This window comes from Pseudophryne corroboree, chromosome 9 (genome assembly GCF_028390025.1).
Source record: "Pseudophryne corroboree isolate aPseCor3 chromosome 9, aPseCor3.hap2, whole genome shotgun sequence".
NCBI classification, from domain to species: Eukaryota; Metazoa; Chordata; class Amphibia; order Anura; family Myobatrachidae; genus Pseudophryne; species Pseudophryne corroboree.
This window is the reverse complement of record NC_086452.1, coordinates 229,196,291-229,220,974: the sequence shown is the minus strand read 5'-3', so window position 1 is coordinate 229,220,974 and position 24,684 is coordinate 229,196,291. Positions and strand designations below refer to the sequence as shown.

Sequence of the window (24,684 nt, the reverse complement as noted above, 5' to 3'; positions counted from 1 at the left end):
CAACCGACACAATTGGAGTCGGACTCTCCTTGTGGATTTGGGATTTCGAAGAACGCACAGTTCTTTGCGGTGCTACTGCTTTTGCCAGCTTTAGTCTTTTCATTTTTCTAGCGAGAGGCTGAGTGCTTCCATCCTCATGTGAAGCTGAACCACTAGCCATGAACATAGGCCAGGGCCTCAGCCGTTCCTTGCCACTCCGTGTGGTAAATGGCATATTGGCAAGTTTACGCTTCTCCTCCGACAATTTTATTTTAGGTTTTGGAGTCCTTTTTTTACTGATATTTGGTGTTTTGGATTTGACATGCTCTGTACTATGACATTGGGCATCGGCCTTGGCAGACGACGTTGCTGGCATTTCATCGTCTCGGCCATGACTAGTGGCAGCAGCTTCAGCACGAGGTGGAAGTGGATCTTGATCTTTCCCTAATTTTGGAACCTCAACATTTTTGTTCTCCATATTTTAATAGGCACAACTAAAAGGCACCTCAGGTAAACAATGGAGATGGATGGATTGGATACTAGTATACAATTATGGACGGCCTGCCGAGTGCCGACACAGAGGTAGCCACAGCCGTGAACTACCGCACTGTACTGTGTCTGCTGCTAATATATAGACTGGTTGATAAAGAGATAGTATACTCGTAACTAGTATGTATGTATAAAGAAAGAAAAAAAAACCACGGTTAGGTGGTATATACAATTATGGACGGGCTGCCGAGTGCCGACACAGAGGTAGCCACAGCCGTGAACTACCGCACTGTACTGTGTCTGCTGCTAATATATAGACTGGTTGATAAAGAGATAGTATACTCGTAACTAGTATGTATGTATAAAGAAAGAAAAAAAAACCACGGTTAGGTGGTATATACAATTATGGACGGGCTGCCGAGTGCCGACACAGAGGTAGCCACAGCCGTGAACTACCGCACTGTACTGTGTCTGCTGCTAATATAGACTGGTTGATAAAGAGATAGTATACTCGTAACTAGTATGTATGTATAAAGAAAGAAAAAAAAACCACGGTTAGGTGGTATATACAATTATGGACGGGCTGCCGAGTGCCGACACAGAGGTAGCCACAGCCGTGAACTACCGCACTGTACTGTGTCTGCTGCTAATATAGACTGGTTGATAAAGAGATAGTATACTACTAATATTATATATACTGGTGGTCAGGTCACTGGTCACTAGTCACACTGGCAGTGGCACTCCTGCAGCAAAAGTGTGCACTGTTTAATTTTAATATAATATTATGTACTCCTGGCTCCTGCTATAACCTATAACTGGCACTGCAGTGCTCCCCAGTCTCCCCCACAATTATAAGCTGTGTGAGCTGAGCACAGTCAGATATATATATATACATTGATGCAGCACACTGGGCTGAGCAGTGCACACAGATATGGTATGTGACTGAGTCACTGTGTGTATCGTTTTTTTCAGGCAGAGAACGGATATATTAAATAAAACAAACAACTGCACTGTCTGGTGGTCACTGTGGTCGTCAGTCACTAAACTCTGCACTCTCTTCTACAGTATCACAGCCTCAGGTCAATCTCTCTCTCTCTCTCTCTCTCAACCCTAATCTAAATGGAGAGGACGCCAGCCACGTCCTCTCCCTATCAATCTCAATGCACGTGTGAAAATGGCGGCGACGCGCGGCTCCTTATATAGAATCCGAGTCTCGCGAGAATCCGACAGCGTCATGATGACGTTCGGGCGCGCTCGGGTTAACCGAGCAAGGCGGGAGGATCCGAGTCTGCTCGGACCCGTGAAAAAAACATGAAGTTCGTGCGGGTTCGGATTCAGAGAAACCGAACCCGCTCATCTCTAGTAAATACTGGCTGCTTTATTTTTATACTGCAATTTAGATTTCAGTTTGAACACACCTCACCCAAATCTAACTCTCTCTGCACATGTTATATCTGCCCACCCTGCAGTGCACATGGTTTTGCCCAACTGCTAACAAGTTTTCTGCTGCGATCAACTTGGAATTAGGCCCCATGTGCAGTGCAGTGGAGGCAGAATAAACATGTGCAGAGAGAGTTAGATTTGGGTGGGGTGTATTAATTAAAACTGAAATCTAAATTGCAGTGTAAAATTAAGCAGCCAGTATTTACCCTGCACAGAAACAAAATAACCCACCCAAATCTAACTCTTTCTGCACATGTTATATCTGCCTCCCCTGCAGTGCACATGGTTTTGCCCAACTGCTAACAAAGGCCCTCATTCCGAGTTGTTCGCTCGCAAGGCGATTTTAGCAGAGTTACACACGCTAAGCCGCCGCCTACTGGGAGTGAATCTTAGCTTCTTAAAATTGCGAACGATGTATTCGCAATATTGCGATTACAAACTACTTAGCAGTTTCAGAGTAGCTTCAGACTTACTCGGCATCTGCGATCAGTTCAGTGCTTGTCGTTCCTGGTTTGACGTCATAAACACACCCAGCGTTCGCCCAGACACTCCTCCGTTTCTCCAGCCACTCCCGCGGTTTTTCCGGAAACGGTAGCGTTTTTATTCACACGCCCATAAAACGCCGTGTTTCCGCCCAGTAACACCCATTTCCTGTCAATCACATTACGATCGCTGGAGCGAAGAAAAAGCCGTGAGTAAAAAAACTATCTTCATAGCAAAAATACTTGGCGCAGTCGCAGTGCGAACATTGCGCATGCGTACTAAGCAGAAAAACGCTGCGATGCGAAGAAAATTACCGAGCGAACGACTCGGAATGAGGGCCAAAGTTCCTGCTGCGATTAACTCAGAATTACCCCCATGGTTTTGCCCATCTGCTAACAAATTTGCTGCTACGATCAGGTCTGAATTATCCCCAATGTGTACCCGGGGATCACTCCTGCGGTCGCTAGCAAAGGACGCTAGGTGTTATGTGCAGCACATCAAACTTAGCATCCGTCACTAGCTTCCTTATTTCTAATAATGAAGGACGGAACATGGTTGTTCCGTTCTTAACATCGTGCCAGTGTCTACTGGCAATTCCCGCTGAGGAGCATTCGTTACGATGTCGGAACGAATTCCCATCGCTTCAGTGTGTACCCAGCTTAAGATTTACTTTAATCAATTCTATTAGTACCATACTTGCCTACTCTCTCTGGGACACACGATTTTTAGGGTACTCCATCGTAGCCCTGGGACAGTGGGCACCCCTCCCATATTCTACCCACTTCCTAGTGAAGTAGGTAGAACCCGGGACTAAATACCAGCAATCTACTGTACTTGTGCAGGAGGCGGAGCCTAATGATGCAATTATTTGCTAATCACATATTTTAGCCCCGCCCTTATTCAAATAGTGCCCAATTGTGGTAGCTTTTCAGTGAGTGAGTGGTTCCTAATGACACACTTAACTCCACCAGCCCCCATCACTGCCCACCTGCTTCTCCTCTCTGAGCTTCTCCTGGACAGGAAAATTTAAAGGTCGGTAAATATGATGAGTACAGAAAATAGGAATTTAATACCTACCGGTAATTCCTTTTCTCCTAGTCCATAGTGGATTCTGGGGCCTTGTACTTTAGTATCATGGAGTATAGATCGGGTGCACTGGAGCCTGGCACTTTAAAAACTTGTAGTGTGTGCTGGCTCCTCCCCTCTATGCCCCTCCTATCAGACTCAGTCTGGGAAACTGTGCCCGAGGAGACAGACATAATCTGAGAGAAAACCGAGACAAGAGTGGTGAGGCAATAAGCCAACACACAACCATAAACAAAAGGAGGGCGCTAACCAGAACAAAGGATAGCAACACTAACCTAACCAGGATTGCGCAGCTATCCCAACAACCGAAGAGGACTGCAACATCGGTCCAAACAAAACTTAGATAGGTAAGCGGGAACAAAGCACTGAGGCGGGCGCCCAGTATCCACTACGGACTAGGAGAAAAGGAATTACCGGTAGGTATTAAATTCCTATTTTCTCTTACGTCCAAGTGGATACTGAAGTCCCAAAGCTCCCAAAGGGGTGGGAGTGTGCTGAGACCCCTGCAAAATCGCCTGACCAAACTGAAGGTCATCCGTGGCCAAGGTGTCGAACCTATAGAATTTTACAAAGGTGTTCGTACCAGACCAAGTTGCAGCTCGGCACAATTGTAGGGCCGAGACACCCCGGGCAGCCGCCCAGGAGGACCCCACTGACCTCGTCGAGTGGGCCTGAATAGACGTCGGCAAGGGCAGAGCATGTTGAAGTATAGGCCTGTTGAATGGTCAACCTGAGCCAACGAGCAATAGGCTGCTTAGAAGCTGGCCGACCAATCTTGGAGGCATCATAAAGTACAAACAGCGAGTCAGATTTCCGATGACGTGCCGTCCTTTTGACATAACTCTTCAGAGCCCTGACCACATCCAAGGACTCAGGGCCCACAGAAGCGTTAGACAACACTGGAACCACAATAGGCTGGTTCACATGAAAGGCAGACACCACTTTAGGCAAAAACTGAGGATGGGTCCAAAGTTCTGCTCTGTCTTCATGAAAAATCAAGCAAGGGCTTTTACAGGATAAGGCAGATGCCAATGCCAATAACATCACCGCCTTCCAGGTGAGAAATCTCAACTCCACCCTACGTAAGGGTTCAAACCAATAAGATTAGAGAAAGGACAGAACCACATTGAGATCCCACGGAACCATGGGAGGAACAAAGGGTGGTTGCATATGAAGAACTCCATTCAGGAAAGTCTGTACTTCTGGTAACAGGGCAAGTTGTTTCTGGAAGAAAATAGAGAGCGCCGAAATCTGGACTTTAATGGAGCATAGACGTAGGCCCATATCCACTCCCGCTTGTAGGAAAAGCAGAAAATTACCAAGTTTAAACTCCACAGGAGAAACCTTTCTACTTTCACACCAGGAAACATACTTTTTCCAGATACAATGATAATGTTTTGACGTAACCATCTTCCTGGCCTGGACCCTAGTGGAAATAACCCTGGAGGGAAGAACTTTTCTGGCTAGAATCTCCATCTCAACTTCCAAGCCGTCAAACGTAGCCGCGGTAAGTCTGGATAGACGAACGGACCTTGCTGAAGAAGATCCTTTTTAAGCGGCAGAGGCCAGGGATCCTCCAGAGCCATGGTTAGGAGGGCCGAGTACCACGCCCCTCGAGGTCAATCCAGGGCTTGAACGCTTTCCCTTCTTAAGTCTTTTTAGAATCCTTGGGATCAGCGGTAGAGGGAACAGGTACACAAACTGGTACGTCCATGGTGTCGTCAGCACGTCAACTGCTACAGCCTGCGGATCCCTCGCTCTGGAACTGTAACGGCATAGCTTCTTGTTGAGACGAGAAGCCATCAGATCTATCTGCGGACAGTCCCATCGGTGAATTAACTGTTGAAACACCTTGGGTTGTAGGCCCCATTCCCCCGGATGGAGGTCGTGCCTGCTGAGGAAGTCCGCTTCCCAGTTGTCCACTCCCGGAATGAATGTGCCGGAGATGGCCCTTGCATTGGCCTCCGCTCAGAGGAGGATTTTCGATGCCTCTCGCATTGCCGCTCTGCTTCTTGTTCCCCCTTGTTGGTTGATGTACGGCACTACTGTGGCATTGTCCGACTGAACCTGGATCGCCTGATCCTTCAGGAGATGAGAAGCCTGCAGAAGAGCATTGTAAACTGCTCTGAATTCCAGGATGTTTATTGGTAGGGCAGATTCCTATCGTAACCATATCCCCTGGAACTGGGCCCCTTTGGTCACAGCCCCCCAACCCCGGAGGCTGGCATCCATTGTCAGTAAAATCCACGGGTGGATATTGAAACTCCTGCCCCCCACCAGGTGAGGAACCTGTATCCACCATAAGAGAAAAATCCGGACTTGCGGGGACAACGTAATTTCCTGATGCATGTGAGAGGTGAGACCCTGACCATTTGTCCAGCAGATCCAACTGAAATGGTCGGGCATTAAATCTGCCATATTAGATTGCCTCGTAAGCAGCCACCATATTGCTCAGTAATCGGATGCAAAGAAGTATGGATACCTTACGAGGACCGATCACAGAGCGAATCATAGCCTGGATAGTCAAGGCTCTGTCCCTCGGGAGAAACACCTTTTGAGACACAGTATCCAGTATCATTCCCAGGAACTGAAGATGTTGAGTCAGTTCCAGGTGAGACTTCTGAAAAGTTAGGATCCACCAATGATCTGTCAGTAGTCAAGTCGTCAGATCGATGCTGTCCAGCCGCCGCTCCCTGGACACAGCCTTTATTAGGAGATCGTCCAATTAGGGGACCATGTTCACTCCCATCATGCACAGCTTGCATCATCTCCGCCATGACCTTGGTGAAAACCCTCGGAGCTCCTGGATAATCCAAAGGGTAAGGCCTGAAACTGGAAATGGTCTTTGAACATGGCGAACCTGAAGTAAGCCTGATGAGGGGGCCACATGGCAATGTGTAGGTAAGCATCCTTGACATCCAGAGATACCATGAACTTCCTCTCCTCCAGTGCGGACACCACCACCTGCAGGGATTCCATCTTGAATTTGAATACCCGCAGATATGGGTTTAGAGACTTCAAGTTCAAGATGGGGTGCAACGAACCGTCTGGTTTGGGTACGACAAAAAGACTGGAGTAAAAACCTCCGGTTGCGTAACTGAGGTGGTACAGGCACCACCACCCCTGTCTGCAAAAGCTTTTGAATAGCCTTTTGCAAGGTAACTCTCACGCGGGTAAAGCTGGTAAGCCCAACTTGAAAAACCTGTGAGGGGGGAGTGTCTGGAATTCCAGCCGGTATCTTTGGGAAATGAGGTCCCTCACCCAAGGATCCCAGCAGGACTCCGCCCACACATGGGCGAAGTGTTGAAGGCGAGCACCTACTGGAAAGGCTTAGTGGCAGGAGATCCAGTGGTCTGGTCCAGGGAGACAGCAGGTGCAGGTTTATGGAACTTACTAAGAGATCCTCTGGAGGTGGTGGAGGCCCATCAGCCCCTGCCTCTGAACCTTGCCACACGAAAGAACTGCAAGGAGGGTCCGGTGCAAGAATGTCTAGCAGGTGCAGCTGACGACAGATAGGTAGACTTAGCCTGGAAGATCCATTTATTTAATTCATCTCCAAACAAGGCATCACCTGTACAGGGAAGATTTTCTACATCCTTTTTGGAGTCAGCGTCAGCTGACCACTGACGTAACCACAGAGCCCTGCACGCCGAAACAGCCATTTATCTTACACAACTCCTTAATTGCATCGCTCATAAAGTTTGCAGCATCATGTATATGTTGCAGCAGAGTAATGACCTCATCCCGGGGTAGAAAGTCTAAACCTTCAATAACAGTGTCAGACCACCTGACTACCGCCTGAGAAATCCACCCACAAACTATTGTGGGGCGCTGTGCCGCGACCGCTGCCATATAAATTGCCTTCAGTGTAGTCTCAATCTTACAGTCAGCCAGCTCCTTCAGGTAAACAGCCCCTGGTACTGGTAGTACTAATTTTTTGAACAGTCTGGATACATACAGACATATCGACTGACGGGGGGTGGGGGGGGGTTCCCATATCTTCCTGTCCTCAGCAGGGAGGGGAAAAGTAGTTAAAAACCTCTGAGGGATCTTAAAATTTTTTATCAGGGTTTAACCAAGCCTCCCCAGCCAGGGAGTTTAATTCCTTAGATTAGACACAGGAAAAGTTGCTGAGGTCTTTGGTCTAACATTAAAATATAATTCCTCATCTGGTTCAGCCTCCTGATCTGGAATGTGGAGGACCTCTCTAATAGGAAAGATGAGAGCCTCCACTCCAGTGGACAGAGAGCTGTCCTCATCCATATCATCATCATCATCCACATCCGGCTGATTAGAGTCAGAATCAGACTGTAATACCAGAGGCAGTGAGCGTTTATGGGATACCACTAGAGGGAGCTGATAAGCCTTTTTGGCAAAGGCAGCCTTGGCCACACAATCAATAGATTGTCTTAGCACCTGTCTCTCTCTTTTAGCCGCCACCAATTCTGAATTTACATTCTGAATCATGCTTTTAACGCTATCTAGCCAGTCAGGTGCCTGTGAACTGTGTCCCTGTGGTGAAAAAGAACATCGTTCACACATGAGTGACCCCGCTGAAGAGGAGGTTGAGTTACAAGTACTACACATAACCATGTCCACAGACATTTTAGGCAACCGTAATACAGTTTAGCCCACTGACTAACAACTCCACACAGACCCTAGAGAGACCCTGGAGTGACACTGAGGAGCGGACACCAGCACACAGAAACACAGCAGCACAAAGTGTGAAAGTATGTGTATGACCTGATAGGAGTGCAGCGGCGCTATCGCTGGCGTGCTCCCCCCTTCTATGAAGCCCTGGTACCAGTTTACAGTCTGTAGCAGCATGGGTCCCTGGAGGAGCAGCGTTCATGCAGCCTGATGATCCACACTAGTAGGAAATGTCGCCTTCCCACCTCTGTTCCCGCTCTGGGAAGCCCCGACCCCTGTAATGGCGCGCAGTCCCTGACAATGATTTTATACTGGCAATGTTAAAAATAACATTAAACATCCATATACAGTCCACACAAAGCCTTAAAGTGAGTACTGCGGGGCTTGTAGCCCAGAGCCAGTTTGTCTGCGGCGGGCACCGTAGCTCCGGGCCCGTGACTGCCGCGTGACTTGCTGCCAACACAGCACTGGGAACCCGCTAACCGGTGTAACACTCACCGCACCTGGATCTTCGGCATCTGTTAGAGGGTGGCGGCTAGCTGTCAGCATGGGCACAGACACTAACGGCGTGTCATCAGCACCTCAGGAGCTCAGTATCCTAATGCAAAAAGAAAAAGAGGGTGTTCCGCACTGGTAAATGATAACAGACAAGACCTTATTATGAGGAAATGTGTCCGTGACCGACATCGGAAATGTAACACTGATGTGTAAATATGCCGTCGGTGGTGCTCCCAGAGTCAGTGGGTTTACATTGAAAATTAAGGAGGAAAAAAAAAAAAAGACTCTGTGCTGGGGCACTCTTTGTGAAAAAATGAGACAATAAAAATTAACCTTTATTTAGGATCATATAAGATATAGTGTGATAATCAAGATCAAGTATTTTTAAATAAAAATATAAATACCAGAATTGTATAAGATTAATTAACAGTAAATACTGCCAAGGTGAAAATTTATTATATATAGTCACAGGAGTGGCTTAACATATGTCCACTGACAATGAGTGGATAGCCAAAGTCTCCTAAGGCGATATCCCTCAATATCCTGAGCTCAGTATCCTGTCAGCTGGGATTACGGACCATTAACCCTCAGGAGGTTGGTTCGGTCCCCCCTTTAAGTCCCACGAAGCAGGTAGTTTGGTTGCCAACCAGAACTACCTGAAAATAATAAACTTAAAAGAAAAATCTCTGGAGCTCCAGAGAAGTGCACCCGGTTCATAGGGCACATTTTTCTAAACTGAGTCTGATAGGAGGGGCATAGAGGGGAGGAGCCAGCACACACATACACACACTAAAGGTTTTTAAAGTGCCAGGCTCCAGTGGACCCGATCTATACCCCATGGTACTAAAGTACAAGACCCCAGTATCCACTAGGATGTAAGAGAAATTAATGAATCATAGTGAGACATCCACATGAAAACTGAATGGCTTTTTAAATAATTAATGTGTTTTAAAATCCAACTCTACATGATAAAAGTACAACCACAATACCAAAGCCACAAAGTTGAAGTTATGACCCTGGTGCAGAATCAATAGGAGATTTATTATCTTCATTTCAGGCACTGATAACACTTTAGCCATTTATGGATAAGATCGCACAGTACTGCACAGCTTTGCAAAATGAAAATAAAGCTAATATATGCAACCATATATCAGGGATGCAAACAGTATAGAAAATAGGATTTTGGTACTTACCAGGTAAATCCTTTTCTTTGAATCCATAGGGGCACTGGAGTACTCTTGGGATATGGACGGCTTCCACAGGAAGAAGGCACTGAATAAATTAATTTTGAAACTACACCTCCCCTCCATATCCCTGAGTACCTCAGTGTTTTTTACTGAGCCGAACATGAGCGATAGAGAGGTTGACAATGGAGAATTACATATAACATAACGGACAACAATAAAGTTGACACAACATTACTGACAACTAAACAGTTGACACCATAACCGATTAGAACTTGTTAATCTGAACCAGTCGGTGAAAATGTGTTACCATAAGATCTACTGAACCTACCCCAAACCAGGTAAACTGCTCTGGGTGGGCGTCCAGTGCCCCCTATGGATTCAAAGAAAAGGATTTACCTGGTAAGTACCAAAATCCTATTTTCTTTTTCATCCACTAGGGGTCACTGGAGTACTCTTGGGACGTACCAAAGTTTCCCCCGTGGGCGGGAGAGCTGTTTGGCACCTGTAACACTAGGCGGCCAAAGCTAGATGCTGATGCCGCAAACGTATCAAACTTGTAGAAGCGCACAAACGTGTGCACCGAAGACCATGTAGCCGCCCGCAAAGCTGTGTCGTAGAAGCTCCACGACTCGCTGCCCATGACGTTCCCACAGCACGTGTGGAATGAGCTGTTACTGATGTAGGCGGCTGTAACCTAGCATGAAGGTAAGCCTGACGTATGGTCAGTTTAATCCAACTGGATAAGGTCTGCCTAGAAGCTGGCCAACCCATCTTGGCAGCATCATAGAGAGCAAACAACGTATCCGTCTTACGAACTGTCGACGTTCGGGATACATAAATGCGTAATGCGCGTACCACATCCAACCTACCAGAGACTCCTGTTAACACAGGAACTACTATTGGTTGATTGATGTGAAAAGATGACACTACCTTTGGTAGAAAAGCGGAATTCGTCCGAAGTTCCGCTCTGTCATCATGAAACACTAAATACGGTGGCTTGCACGACAAAGCACCCAAATCTGAAACACGCCTTGCTGACGCTAAGGCTAAACGAAAAATTGTTTTCCCAAGTGAGAAATTTAATATCCACTTGTTGTAAGGGTTCAAAAATAAAAAGACTGTAAGAAATCTAAAAACCAGATTCAAGTCCCATGGCGCAGTAGGTGGAGTGAATGGAGGCTGAACTCTGAGGACACCCTGCATAAAGGTGTGAACCGACGGCAATAGGGCCAATCTACTATGACAATAAATTGACAACGCCGATATCTGCACTTTTAGTGTGGATAAACTCAGACCTCCATCTAACCCCATCTGTAGAAATAACAAAAGACGGAATAACTTAAAAGATGATGTCGGAAACTTCCGAGCTTCACACCAACCTACGTAGGCACGCCAAATTCTATAATAATGAGCTGCCTTAACCGGCTTCCTAGCTCGTAACATGGTTGGTATAACCGATTCTGGAATGCCCTCTCTTCTTAAGAGGGCTATCTCAACAGCCACCCCGTCAAACGCGGCCGCGCTAAATCGGGGTAAAGGAACGGACCCTGCTGTAACAGGTCCGAACATAGTAGGAGCGGCCAAAGACCGACTGCGAGTAGACCGCTGAGATCCGAGAACCAAGCTCTCCGAGGCCAAAGAAGCGCCACTAGTATAACTGTGACTGACTCTTCTTTGATCCGTTTTAGCCACAGAGGGGGCAGCGGAAACGGTGGAAACAGATACACGAGACTGTATGGCCACGTGATTGTGAGAGCGTCCACCGCCACTGCCTTTGGATCTCTCGTTCTGGACACGACCTGGGGCGTTTGATGATTGTGGCGAGATGCCATCAGGTCCACCTGCAGGTAACTCAACTTCTGGACTAGCATGTGAAACACTTCTGGATTTAATGCCCATTCTCCTGGATGAAAATTCCGACGGCTGAGATAATCCGCCTCCCAGTTGTCCACTCCCGGAGTGACTACTGCCGACAAGATCATTTGGTGATACTCGGCCCAATAGAGGATTCAAGCTACTTCCCGCATTGCCATACGGCTTTTCGTTCCTCCTTGCTTGTTGATATATGCGACCGCCGTCGCATTGTCTGACTGCACCTGAACAGCCTGAGCCTGCAGCCTGTGCACTGCTTGTCGTAGCGCATTGTAAATTGCCCGGAGTTCCAGGACATTTATAGACAGCAATCTTTCGTGACCTGCCCAGAGACCCTGGAGCTGATAATTTTGAACTACAGCTCCCCAACCTCTAAGACTCGCGTCCGCCGTGAGAATTATCCAATTCCAGGCGCCGAACCGTTTCCCTGCGGTTAGATTCTGTACTTTGAGCCACCAGAGTAGAGACACTCTGGCCCTTGGAGCCAACCTCACCCTGCGGTAAATCTGCATATGCAAGCCCGACCACTGTGCGAGCACATCCAATTGAAAAGGACGTGAGTGAAGTCTTCCGAACTGAAGCGATTCGAAAGCCGCCACCATTGTGTCTAATAGGCGAATGCACAAATGAACCGAGACTGTGCGTGGCTTGAGCACTAATTGTACCAGATGACGAATGACCTGTACTTTCTGTTCGGGTAGGTAAATTCTTTGATTTACCGTATCGAGAATCATACCTAGGAATTGAAGTCGTTGAGACGGAATCATTCAGGAATTCGCGTAGACAATGGTAGGAAATCAGATTTCCCCCCCCCACTTGGTCTGCGATCTATCTCGTTTGAAATCCGACTCCGCCTGTTAGGAACGTAGCCAAAGTGGACGTTATGCGCCACTAGCGAAGCTGAAAACGCAAGAACCAACTGCCAACGTCCAACGAAGCTGTAGGCAGCAAGAAGTGTAAGGTGGTCTTTATTTAGGGCAAACCTGAACTGGAGTGTCCTGCCACTACAGCCTTGTTACCTCAAACCCTTACCAAAGCAGGGCGAAGCAACAGCCCTACTGCTGTGTAGGGTACACTCCGATAGGTAGTTAAACACCCAATAATTGCAATTGTCTCTCATTGAAAATTGTTCAGCCTTCGCTGAGAACCTGACGTACTGGCCTGGTGCTATGAGGGCTGGCGGTAAATCGACCGCAACAATCTAACTGAAACAGTAAAAAAAAAAAATTTTTCAGGCAGTACATGCCCCCGCATTCCCCCCAAAGAGGACCGGTAAGGGTCTGTCTGTGCAGTTTTTACACAGAGTACTAACCACTATACGATCACGGCAACTTAAATGAGCCAGGTAGGAGACGAACTACAATCTTGTTATCCGTAGTCAGATGCGTTATACATTGCGCCACTGGCCCAGATTCGTATTTGTCCGACACACTGTGTGACCGACTTTGCAGCGAAGCTGCTTGTTTGACTATGCATTAGACTTAGTGATCATGTACCCCAACCAGTAAGTACACCACGGAAGTAACGTGTGTATAAACCTGCATTACCGTGCATGTGGTTACCAGCAATAGTGAATCTTCCTGTAGAGTCATGCTGTACAAAAACAATCAATAAATTAAACTCCTAACAACACCCCGCTCCTCCAGAGGCTAAGTGTTGTAGGGCAGCAACCTCCGGGAAAGAACCATGAAGTAACGTTAAAAAATGGTGTCCTACCATGTTTTGTTTTGTTTTTTTAAACACCTGTTAAACCAGGATCTGAACCAGTGTCCATGCAATCACAATGGGGGTCATTCCGAGTTGTTCGCTCGCAAGCTGCTTTTAGCAGCTTTGCACATGCTAAGCCGCCGCCTACTGGGAGTGAATCTTAGCATATTAAAATTGCGAACGAAAGATTAGCAGAATTGCGAATAGACACTTCTTAGCAGTTTCTGAGTAGCTCCAGACTTACTCGGCAACTGCGATCAGTTCAGTGCTTGTCGTTCCTGGTTTGACGTCACAAACACACCCAGCGTTCGCCCAGACACTCCTCCGTTTCTCCAGCCACTCCCGCGTTTTTCCCAGAAACGGTAGCGTTTTTTCACACACACCCATAAAACGGCCTGTTTCCGCCCAGAAACACCCACTTCCTGTCAATCACATTACGATCACCAGAACGAAGAAAAAACCTTGTAATGCCGTGAGTAAAATACCTAACTGCATAGCAAATTTACTTGGCGCAGTCGCACTGCGGACATTGAGCATGCGCATTAGCGACTAATCGCTCCGTTGCGAGAAAAAAATACAGAGCGAACAACTCGGAATGACCCCCAATGTTCACTGTGGCCGGGAAGCCTAACCACTTGGCTACAGAGCCACCTGTAAAAACAATAAGCAAAGCTGCTGCAGGTGAGCCTGAAGTCACCATGTTTGCAGTGCTCAACAGATACTGTTTAATAAGCACTGTGTGCTGACCAATTAGTCTTGCTTACTGCAAAACTAGATTTTTAATGTCAGCATATTATATATATATATATAAATATATCTACACATACATACAACGGGATCCGGTCAAGATGCCGCCGGACGGAATCCCGGCGGTCGAAATACCGACGCCGGAATCCCGACCGCCGCAATCCCGACATATTCTCCCTCCGTGGGTGTCCACGACACCCATAGAGGGAGAATATAATAGTGTGCCGAGCGTAGCGAGGCACCGTGCCCGCAGCGTGGCGAGCGAAGCGAGCCCGCAAGGGGCTGCGTTCCGCTCGCCACCCCTGTCGGGATTGTGTGGTCGGGATTCCGGTGTCGGTATTTCGACCGCCGGGCTTCCGACCACCGGCATTTAGTACTGATCCCCATACAACAATGTATATTCACACATACTCAGACCTTAATAAATATATATATATATATATATATATATATATATATATATATATTCCATATATGCATACATACACATATATATTATATACCCATATACATATATCCAGATATATCCTGATACAGAGGTATAATAATTTTTAGAAGTCTGAAACTAAATGTGACCTCACACAGGCTTAAAACCTGAGATGACTGCTGCATAACCACAGCTTAGTTAATGGGCTCTATCTAGTGGCCGGCGCCGGGAGCGCGCTCTTGGGAGCGGCCTCTGGAGAGCTATCATGACTGTAAAACCTATGGTAGGTTTATATTGACAGTGTAAGCCCAAACTGAGCTACCAGAATGTATCTTTTTTTTTTTTTACAGTTTAAACTAGCATGCATTAGTATGCAATCTAGTTGGATCACCAGTCTCCCCAGATGGCAAACAATATGCAACACTGCTTAGCTTCCAAAATCAGATGAGTTTGGGCGTATCCAGTGTTGTGTGGTTGTAGATTAAAAAATACCTACAGCACCTTGTACTCCCAGGTGGCTAATCAGGCCCAACACTGCTTAGCTTCCAAAATCAGATGAGATTGGGCGTATCCAGTGTGGTGTGGCCAAGTGAATTAAGCCAAAGCTGCTGCAGGTGAGAACTGAACTCACAATGCTTGCAGTGCTCCACAGATACCGTTTTATAAGCACCATGTGCTGACCAATTGTTATAACATATTTTACTTTACAACAGTGAACAAAGCCAGTATTTGGCTGCCATGGCCATGATTCAGATTTGCAGACTTTAGGATAATATCATTATAAATAGTTATGATATAAATAATAGTAAGAGAAGTGAGTGTATATCCATGTTTTAGACATGGCAGGGAAACTGCTTATTAGTAATTGCTGGTGTCTTACTCATGCAGACAGACATTACAAAAAATACAAAGACAGACAACTTGCGCGACTCAGTAAATAGCACTAAGGTGTCTCTATAAATATATATCTGGCCAAGTGCAGTGCACGCCAGGAATATGCCTGATCCCAAATTCCCCTTAACACCCCTGCGCCTTCAATGGAGGAGAGATGTAACACAGGAAATTCTGGAAATACAACAGGAAAAACAACAGGAAGCATGGTTAATATGTCCCCATGCTCACAGTATAACACAAAGTGCCGACTTATAATTATGTAGGCAGATTTAATAAACATCTTATGTTGCACTCAAACCTGCACATATAACTTGTATCCTGTTTTAACAAAGACTTCATAGCCTATTGTAATACATATGCAGCGCTGCTGTATTCCCTTTATCAATAAGAGTTGAATCATGAGCTTTTATCCAGTGACCCTGACATTTCTGTGTGCAGGGAACATCACTGTGGCAGCAAAGTTAGTCATGGAGCGGCCTATGCATAAAACCATGTGGCTGACGCGGCTCAGAGCGGCGGGGGACCACACACACACACACAGTATCCCACACAGTGGGGCGGCAGCGTGAGCTGACCGCCCCGTTCAACATACCTGGACCCTGTGGTGAGGGCTATGACGGGGCTTCTCTGTAAGTTCCGTCCAGCCTTTACTGCAGGTTTTAGTCCTGCACGTGATAGTGAGGGAGCTCTTTTTAGAGAGGTCCGACACCCACAGCTGCTAAAGCAGCCTTCACTATCCCGGACCCACGCCTATTGGAAGGGGGGAAGGGATGTGGTAAATCGTTGAAAAAAGAAAAACTTAGAAAAATTCCATGAAATGTGGACAAAATCCACAAGCCTTCTAACTGTGTCGAGCACAGAAAAAATACTGAGGTACTCAGGGCTATGGAGGGGAGGTGTAGTTTCAAAATTAATTTATTCAGTGCCTTCTTCCTGTGGAAGCCGTCCATATCCCAAGAGTACTCCAGTGACCCCTAGTGCATGAAAAAGAAATTTACTGACAGACAAGAAAAGCTACTTTTTCAATACACATTAAGAAAAAATAAGAATTTACTTACCGATAATTCTATTTCTCATAGTCCGTAGTGGATGCTGGGGACTCCGAAAGGACCATGGGGAATAGTGGCTCCGCAGGAGACTGGGCACAAAAGTAAAAAGCTTTAGGACTACCTGGTGTGCACTGGCTCCTCCCCCCATGACCCTCCTCCAAGCCTCAGTTAGGATACTGTGCCCGGACGAGCGTACACAATAAGGAAGGATTTTGAATCCCGGGTAAGACTCATACCAGCCACACCAATCACACCGTACAACTTGTGATCTGAACCCAGTTAACAGCATGATAACAGAAGGAGCCTCTGAAAAGATGGCTCACAACAACAATAACACTATTTTTGTAACAATAACTATGTACAAGTAATGCAGACAATCCGCACTTGGGATGGGCGCCCAGCATCCACTACGGACTATGAGAAATAGAATTATCGGTAAGTAAATTCTTATTTTCTCTAACGTCCTAGTGGATGCTGGGGACTCCGAAAGGATTATACCAAAGCTCCCAAACGGGCGGGAGAGTGCGGATGACTCTGCAGCACCGAATGAGAGAACTCCAGGTCCTCCTCAGCCAGGGTATCAAATTTGTAGAATTTAGCAAACGTGTTTGCCCCTGACCAAGTAGCTGCTCGGCAAAGTTGTAAAGCCGAGACCCCTCGGGCAGCCGCCCAAGATGAGCCCACTTTCCGTGTGGAATGGGCTTTTACAGATTTTGGCTGTGGCAGGCCTGCCACAGAATGTGCAAGCTGAATTGTACTACAAATCCAACGAGCAATCGTCTGCTTAGAAGCAGGAGCACCCAGCTTGTTGGGTGCATACAGGATAAACAGCGAGTCAGATTTTCTGACTCCAGCCGTCCTGGAAACATATATTTTCAGGGCCCTGACTACGTCCAGCAACTTGGAATCCTCCAAGTCCCTAGTAGCCGCAGGCACCACAATAGGCTGGTTTAAGTGAAATGCTGAAACCACCTTAGGGAGAAATTGAGGACGAGTCCTCAATTCTGCCCTGTCCGTATGAAAAATTAGGTAAGGGCTTTTATAGGATAAAGCCGCCAATTCTGATACACGCCTGGCTGAAGCCAGGACTAACAGCATTACCACTTTCCATGTGAGATATTTTAAGTCCACAGTGGTGAGTGGTTCAAACCAATGTGATTTTAGGAATCCCAAAACTACATTGAGATCCCAAGGTGTCACTGGAGGCACAAAAGGAGGCTGTATATGCAGTACTCCCTTGACAAACGTCTGAACTTCAGGAACAGAAGCTAGTTCTTTTTGGAAGAATATTGACAGGGCCGAAATTTGAACCTTAATGGACCCTAATTTGAGGCCCATAGACAGTCCTGTTTGCAGGAAATGCAGGAATCGACCCAGTTGAAATTCCTCTGTAGGGGCCTTCCTGGCCTCGCACCACGCAACATATTTACGCCAAATACGGTGATAATGTTGTACGGTTACATCCTTCCTGGCTTTGATCAGGGTAGGGATGACTTCATCCGGAATGCCTTTTTCCCTTAGGATCCGGCGTTCAACCGCCATGCCGTCAAACGCAGCCGCGGTAAGTCTTGGAACAGACATGGTCCCTGCTGGAGCAGGTCCTTTCTTAGAGGTAGAGGCCACGGGTCTTCCGTGAGCATCTCTTGAATTTCCGGGTACCAAGTCCTTCTTGGCCAATCCGGAGCCACGAGTATAGTCTTTACTCCTCTCCTTCTTATGATTCTCAGTACTTTTGGTATGAGAGGAAGAGGAGGGAACACATACACTGACTGGTACACCCACGGTGTTACCAGAGCGTCCACAGCTATTGCCTGAGGGTCCCTTGACCTGGCGCAATATCTGTCCAGTTTTTTGTTGAGGCGGGACGCCATCATGTCCACCTTTGGTTTTTCCCAACGGTTCACAATCATGTGGAAGACTTCTGGGTGAAGTCCCCACTGCCCCGGGTGAAGATCGTGTCTGCTGAGGAAGTCTGCTTCCCAGTTGTCCACTCCCGGAATGAACACTGCTGACAGTGCTATCACATGATTTTCCGCCCAGCGAAGAATCCTTGCCACTTCCATCATTGCCCTCCTGCTTCTTGTGCCGCCCTGTCTGTTTACGTGGGCGACTGCCGTGATGTTGTCCGACTGTATCAACACCGGCTGACCCTGAAGCAGAGGTCTTGCCTGACTTAGGGCATTGTAAATGGCCCTTAGTTCCAGGATATTTATGTGAAGTGACGTTTCTATGCTTGACCACAAGACCTGGAAATTTCTTCCCTGTGTGACTGCTCCCCAGCCTCTCAGGCTGGCATCCGTGGTCACCAGGACCCAATCCTGAATGCCGAATCTGCGGCCCTCTAGGAGATGAGCACTCTGTAACCACCACAGGAGAGACACCCTTGTCCTTGGAGACAGGGTTATCCGCTGATGCATTTGAAGATGTGATCCGGACCATTTGTCCAGCAGATCCCACTGAAAAGTTCTTGCGTGGAATCTGCCGAATGGAATCGCTTCGTAAGAAGCCACCATCTTTCCCAGGACCCTTGTGCATTGATGTACTGACACTTGGCCTGGTCTTAGGAGGTTCCTGACTAGGTCGGATAACTCCCTGGCTTTCTCTTCCGGGAGAAACACCTTTTTCTGTACTGTGTCCAGAATCATCCCTAGGAACAGCAGACGTGTCGTCGGAATCAGCTGCGATTTTGGAATATTTAGAATCCATCCATGCTGTCGTAGTACTACTTGAGATAGTGCTACTCCGACCTCTAACTGTTCTCTGGACCTTGCCCTTATCAGGAGATCGTCCAAGTAAGGGATAATTAAGACGCCTTTTCTTCGAAGAAGAATCATCATTTCGGCCATTACCTTGGTAAAGACCCGGGGTGCCGTGGACAATCCAAACGGCAGCGTCTGAAACTGATAGTGACAGTTCTGTACCACAAACCTGAGGTACCCTTGGTGAGAAGGGCAAATTGGGACATGGAGGTAAGCATCCTTGATGTCCAGCGACACCATATAGTCCCCTTCTTCCAGGTTCGCTATCACTACTCTGAGTGACTCCATCTTGAACTTGAACCTTTTTATGTAAGTGTTCAAGGATTTCAGATTTAAAATGGGTCTCACCGAGCCGTCCGGCTTCGGTACCACAAACAGCGTGGAATAATACCCCTTTCCCTGTTGTAGGAGGGGTACCTTGATTATCACCTGCTGGGAATACAGCTTGTGAATGGCTTCCAATACCGCCTCCCTGTCGGGGGGAGACGTTGGTAAAGCAGACTTCAGGAACCGGCGAGGGGGAGACGTCTCGAATTCCAATTTGTACCCCTGAGATACTACCTGCAGGATCCAGGGGTCCACTTGCGAGTGAGCCCACTGCGCGCTGAAATTCTTGAGACGGGCCCCCACCGTGCCTGAGTCCGCTTGTAAGGCCCCAGCGTCATGCTGAGGACTTGGCAGAAGCGGGGGAGGGCTTCTGTTCGTGGGAAGAGGCTGTCTGCTGCAGTCTTTTTCCCCTTCCTCTGCCCCGGGGCAGATATGAGTGGCCTTTTGCCCGCTTGCCCTTATGGGGACGAAAGGACTGAGCCTGAAAAGACGGTATCCTTTTCTGCTGCGAGGTGACTTGGGGTAAAAAGGTGGATTTCCCAGCCGTTGCCGTGGCCACCAGGTCCGATAGACCGACCCCAAATAACTCCTCCCCTTTATACGGCAATACTTCCATATGCCGTTTGGAATCTGCATCCCCTGACCACTGTCGCGTCCATAATCCTCTTCTGGCAGAAATGGACATCGCACTTACTCTTGATGCCAGAGTGCAAATATCCCTCTGTGCATCTCGCATATATAGAAATGCATCCTTTAAATGCTCTATAGTCAATAATATATTGTCCCTGTCCAGGGTATCAATATTTTCAGTCAGGGAATCCGACCAAGCCACCCCAGCACTGCACATCCAGGCTGAGGCGATTGCTGGTCGCAGTATAATACCAGTATGTGTGTATATACTTTTTAGGATATTTTCCAGCTTCCTATCAGCTGGTTCCTTGAGGGCGGCCGTATCAGGAGACGGTAACGCCACTTGTTTTGTTAAGCGTGTGAGCGCCTTATCTACCCTAGGGGGTGTTTCCCAACATGCCCTAACCTCTGGCGGGAAAGGGTATAATGCCAATAACTTTTTAGAAATTAGCAGTTTTTTATCGGGGGAACCCCACGCTTCATCACACACCTCATTTAATTCATCTGATTCGGGAAAAACTACGAGTAGTTTTTTCACACCCCACATAATACCCTTTTTTGTGGTACTTGTAGTATCAGAAATGTTCAAAACCTCCTTCATTGCCGTGATCATGTAACGTGTGGCCCTACTGGAAAATACGTTTGTTTCCTCACCGTTGACACTGGAGTCAGTGTCCGTGTCTGTATCGACCTGAGGTAATGGGCGCTTTAGAGCCCCTGACGGTGTTTGAGACGCCTGTACAGGTATTAACTGATTTGCCGGCTGTCTCATGTCGTCAACAGTCTTTTGTAAAGTGCTGACACTATCACGTAATTCTTTCCATAAGACCATCCAGTCAGGTGTCGACTCCCTAGGGGGTGACATCACTAACACAGGCAATTGCTCCGCCTCCACACCATTTTCCTCCTCATACATGTCGACACAACGTACCGACACACAGCACACACACAGGGAATGCTCTGATAGAGGACAGGACCCCACTAGCCCTTTGGGGAGACAGAGGGAGAGTTTGCCAGCACACACCAGAGCGCTATATATATATATATAGGGATAACCTTATATAAGTGTTTTTCCCTAATATAGCTGCTGTATATATTTATATGCCAATTTAGTGCCCCCCCTCTCTTGTTTTACCCTGTTACTTTCTGTAGTGCAGGACTGCAGGGGAGAGTCAGGGAGCCTTCCTCCAACGGAGCTGTGAGGAAAAAATGGCGCCAGTGTGCTGAGGAGATAGGCTCCGCCCCTTTCTCGGCGGCCTTTCTCCCGCTTTTTTATGGAAAAATTGGCAGGGGTTAAATGCATCCATATAGCCCAGGAGCTATATGTGATGTATTTTTTTGCCAAAAAAGGTGTTTTTATTGCGTCTCAGGGCGCCCCCCCCCAGCGCCCTGCACCCTCAGTGACCGGAGTGTGAAGTGTGCTGAGAGCAATGGCGCACAGCTGCGGTGCTGTGCGCTACCTTATTGAAGACAGGACGTCTTCTGCCGCCGATTTTCCGGACCTCTTCAGTCTTCTGGCTCTGTAAGGGGGCCGGCGGCGCGGCTCTGGGACCCATCCATGGCTGGGCCTGTGATCGTCCCTCTGGAGCTAATGTCCAGTAGCCTAAGAAGCCCAATCCACTCTGCACGCAGGTGAGTTCGCTTCTTCTCCCCTTAGTCCCTCGGTGCAGTGAGCCTGTTGCCAGCAGGTCTCACTGAAAATAAAAAACCTACTTTAAACTTTTACACTAAGCAGCTCAGGAGAGCCCCTTAGCCTGCACCCGTCTCGTTCGGGCACAAAAATCTAACTGAGGCTTGGAGGAGGGTCATGGGGGGAGGAGCCAGTGCACACCAGGTAGTCCTAAAGCTTTTTACTTTTGTGCCCAGTCTCCTGCGGAGCCGCTATTCCCCATGGTCCTTTCGGAGTCCCCAGCATCCACTAGGACGTTAGAGAAAAGTAAATGTCACTACAGTCAGAGCCGGCTCCAGGCACGTTGCTCAGGAGCGGCCACGCTGGGCGTCGACTTCCCTCACACAGCAGCAGCAATAGGAGCAGCAGGAGAGGCCGGCGGCAGTGATCACCACTATAGTATGTGTATCTGGCACTGTGGGGGCATATAATGTGTATCTGGCACTGTGGGGGCATATTATGTGTATCTGGCACTATGGGGGCATATTATGTGTATCTGGCACTGCTGGGGGCATATGAATATCTGGCACTGCTGGGGGCATATGTATATCTGGCACTGCTGGGGGCATATGTGTATCTGGCACTGCTGGGGGCATAAGTTTATCTGGCACTGCACTGCTGGGGGCATATGTGTATCTGGCACTGCACTGCTGGGGGCATATGTGTATATGGCACTGCACTACTGGGGGCATATGTGTATCTGGCACTGCACTACTGGGGGCCAGGTGTGTATCTAGAAGTCTAAGTGCCTCTGGCAAAGTAAGGAACTGGTGCCTCCCACCCAGGGACACAGAGGGGGGAGTTACATATAGGCCGAGGCCAGGGACACTGAGGGAGAATTACAGGGAGGGTGCAGGTAGGGACAATGAGGTGGAGGGCTTACAGGGAGGCTGATGTCAGGGACACTGAGGGGCAATTACAGGGAGGGTGTGGGCAGGGACACTGAGGGGGAATTACAGGAGTGTGCGGGCAGGGACACTGAGGGGGAATTACGTGAATGTGCGGGCCGGGACACTGAGGGGGAATTACGGGGAGGGTACGGACAGGGACACTGAGGTGGAATTACAAGAGGGTGTGGGCAGGGACACTAAGGGGGGGAGTCACAAGGAGGCTGAGGTCAGGGACACTAAGGGGGAATTACAGGGAGGGTTCGGGTAGGGAAAATGAGAGGGAGGGGCTACAGGGAGGCTGAGTTCAAGGACACTGAGGGGCAATTACAGGGAGGTTGCGTGAAGGGACACTGAGAGGGAATTACAGGAGTGTGCGGGCAGGGACACTGAGGGGGGAGTCACAGGGAGGCTGAGGTCAGGAACACTGAGGGAGAATTACAGGGAGGGCGCAGGCAGGGACACTGAGGGGGAATTACAAGGAGGGTGCGGGCAGGGACACGGAGATGGACACAGAGGGACACGGAGATGGAATTACGGGGAGGGTGCAGGCAGGGAGACTGAGGGGGAATTACGAGGAGTGTGCAGGCAGGGACACTGAGGGGGAATTACGGTTATGGTGCGGGTAGGGACACTGAGAGGGAACTACAGGAAGGGTGCGGGCAGGGACACAGAGGGAATTACAGGAGTGTATGGGCAGGGTAACTGAAGGGGCAGTTACAGGGATGGTGCGGGCAGGGACACTGAGGGGGAATTACAAGGAGGGTACGAACAGGGACACCGAGGGGACATATGCACACATGCATAGAGTTAAAAACCCCTCTCTAGGTGTGATGGACCTACATGTCACAGCAAATCCAGTTGACAAGGGGTGCTGGGATTTATAGTCTCAACACAGCTGGACAGGCAGTCACTGGTCTAGATACCTCTCCATACAGAACTCTTTGTAACCTGTGATCCAGACTGCAAGGATAGACCATGCAGTACAGCTACGGTACCGCAGAAAATGTACAGGTATGCTCATGCTGCACTGCTGACTGGTGCTGATTGTAGTGACTAGTGGTTGGTGACAGACCGCGTGGAACCAATGAGAAGGGGAGCGGATGAGGAAGAGGAGGTGCCTCGCCCCTCCCCATACCTGGAAGTGCACTGCTCCTGGCTATATTCACCATCATTGTCACAGAGAGTGTCAGAGTGCAATACGCTTCTGAGAGTCCGGCAGTGGATGAGCACTGCTAAGGGATGTACTCAGTGAGAACTACTATGTCATTCTACCCCCTGGCGCGGGTGGCACTGCCGGGCGGCGCCCCTGGCAAGTGCCATCCTGGCCAATAGGGAGATACACCCCTGCTGGGGGCATATGTGTATCTGGCGCTGCACTACTGGGGGCATATACTGTGTATCTGGAACTGTGGGGGCATATGTGTATCTGGCAGTGCTGAGGGCATATGTGTATCTGGCAGTGCTGGGGGCATATTGTATCTGGCACTGCTGGAGGCATATGTGTATCTGGTAGTGCTGGGGGCATATTGTATCTGGCACTGCTGGAGGAATATGTGTATCTGGCACTGCTTGAGAGAAAATGTGTATCAGGCACTGCTGGGGCATATGTGTATCTGGCACTGCTGGGCATATGTGTATCTGGAACTGCTGGGGGCATATGTGTATCTGTTACTGCTTGGGGCATATGTGTATCTGGCACTGCACTACTGGGGGGCATATGTGTATCTGCCACTGCTGGGGGCATATGTGTATCTGGCACTACTGTGGGTGTATGTGTAACTGGCACATTACTGGGGTTATTAAGTGTGTCTGAAACTATACTGGGGACATTATGTGTAAGGAACAATACTGTGGGCGTTACATGTAAGGCTGCTACGTGTGTGTGTAGAGGGGTATGT

General features: G+C 48.3%; 1 protein-coding gene across 1 annotated transcript in view; it reads right to left on the bottom strand.

Annotated features, from left to right (window-relative positions):
• Nucleotides 1-24,684, bottom strand: part of AKNAD1 (AKNA domain containing 1) — a 568,892-nt gene that overhangs the window by 294,268 nt on the left and 249,940 nt on the right. The window lies entirely within an intron of this gene.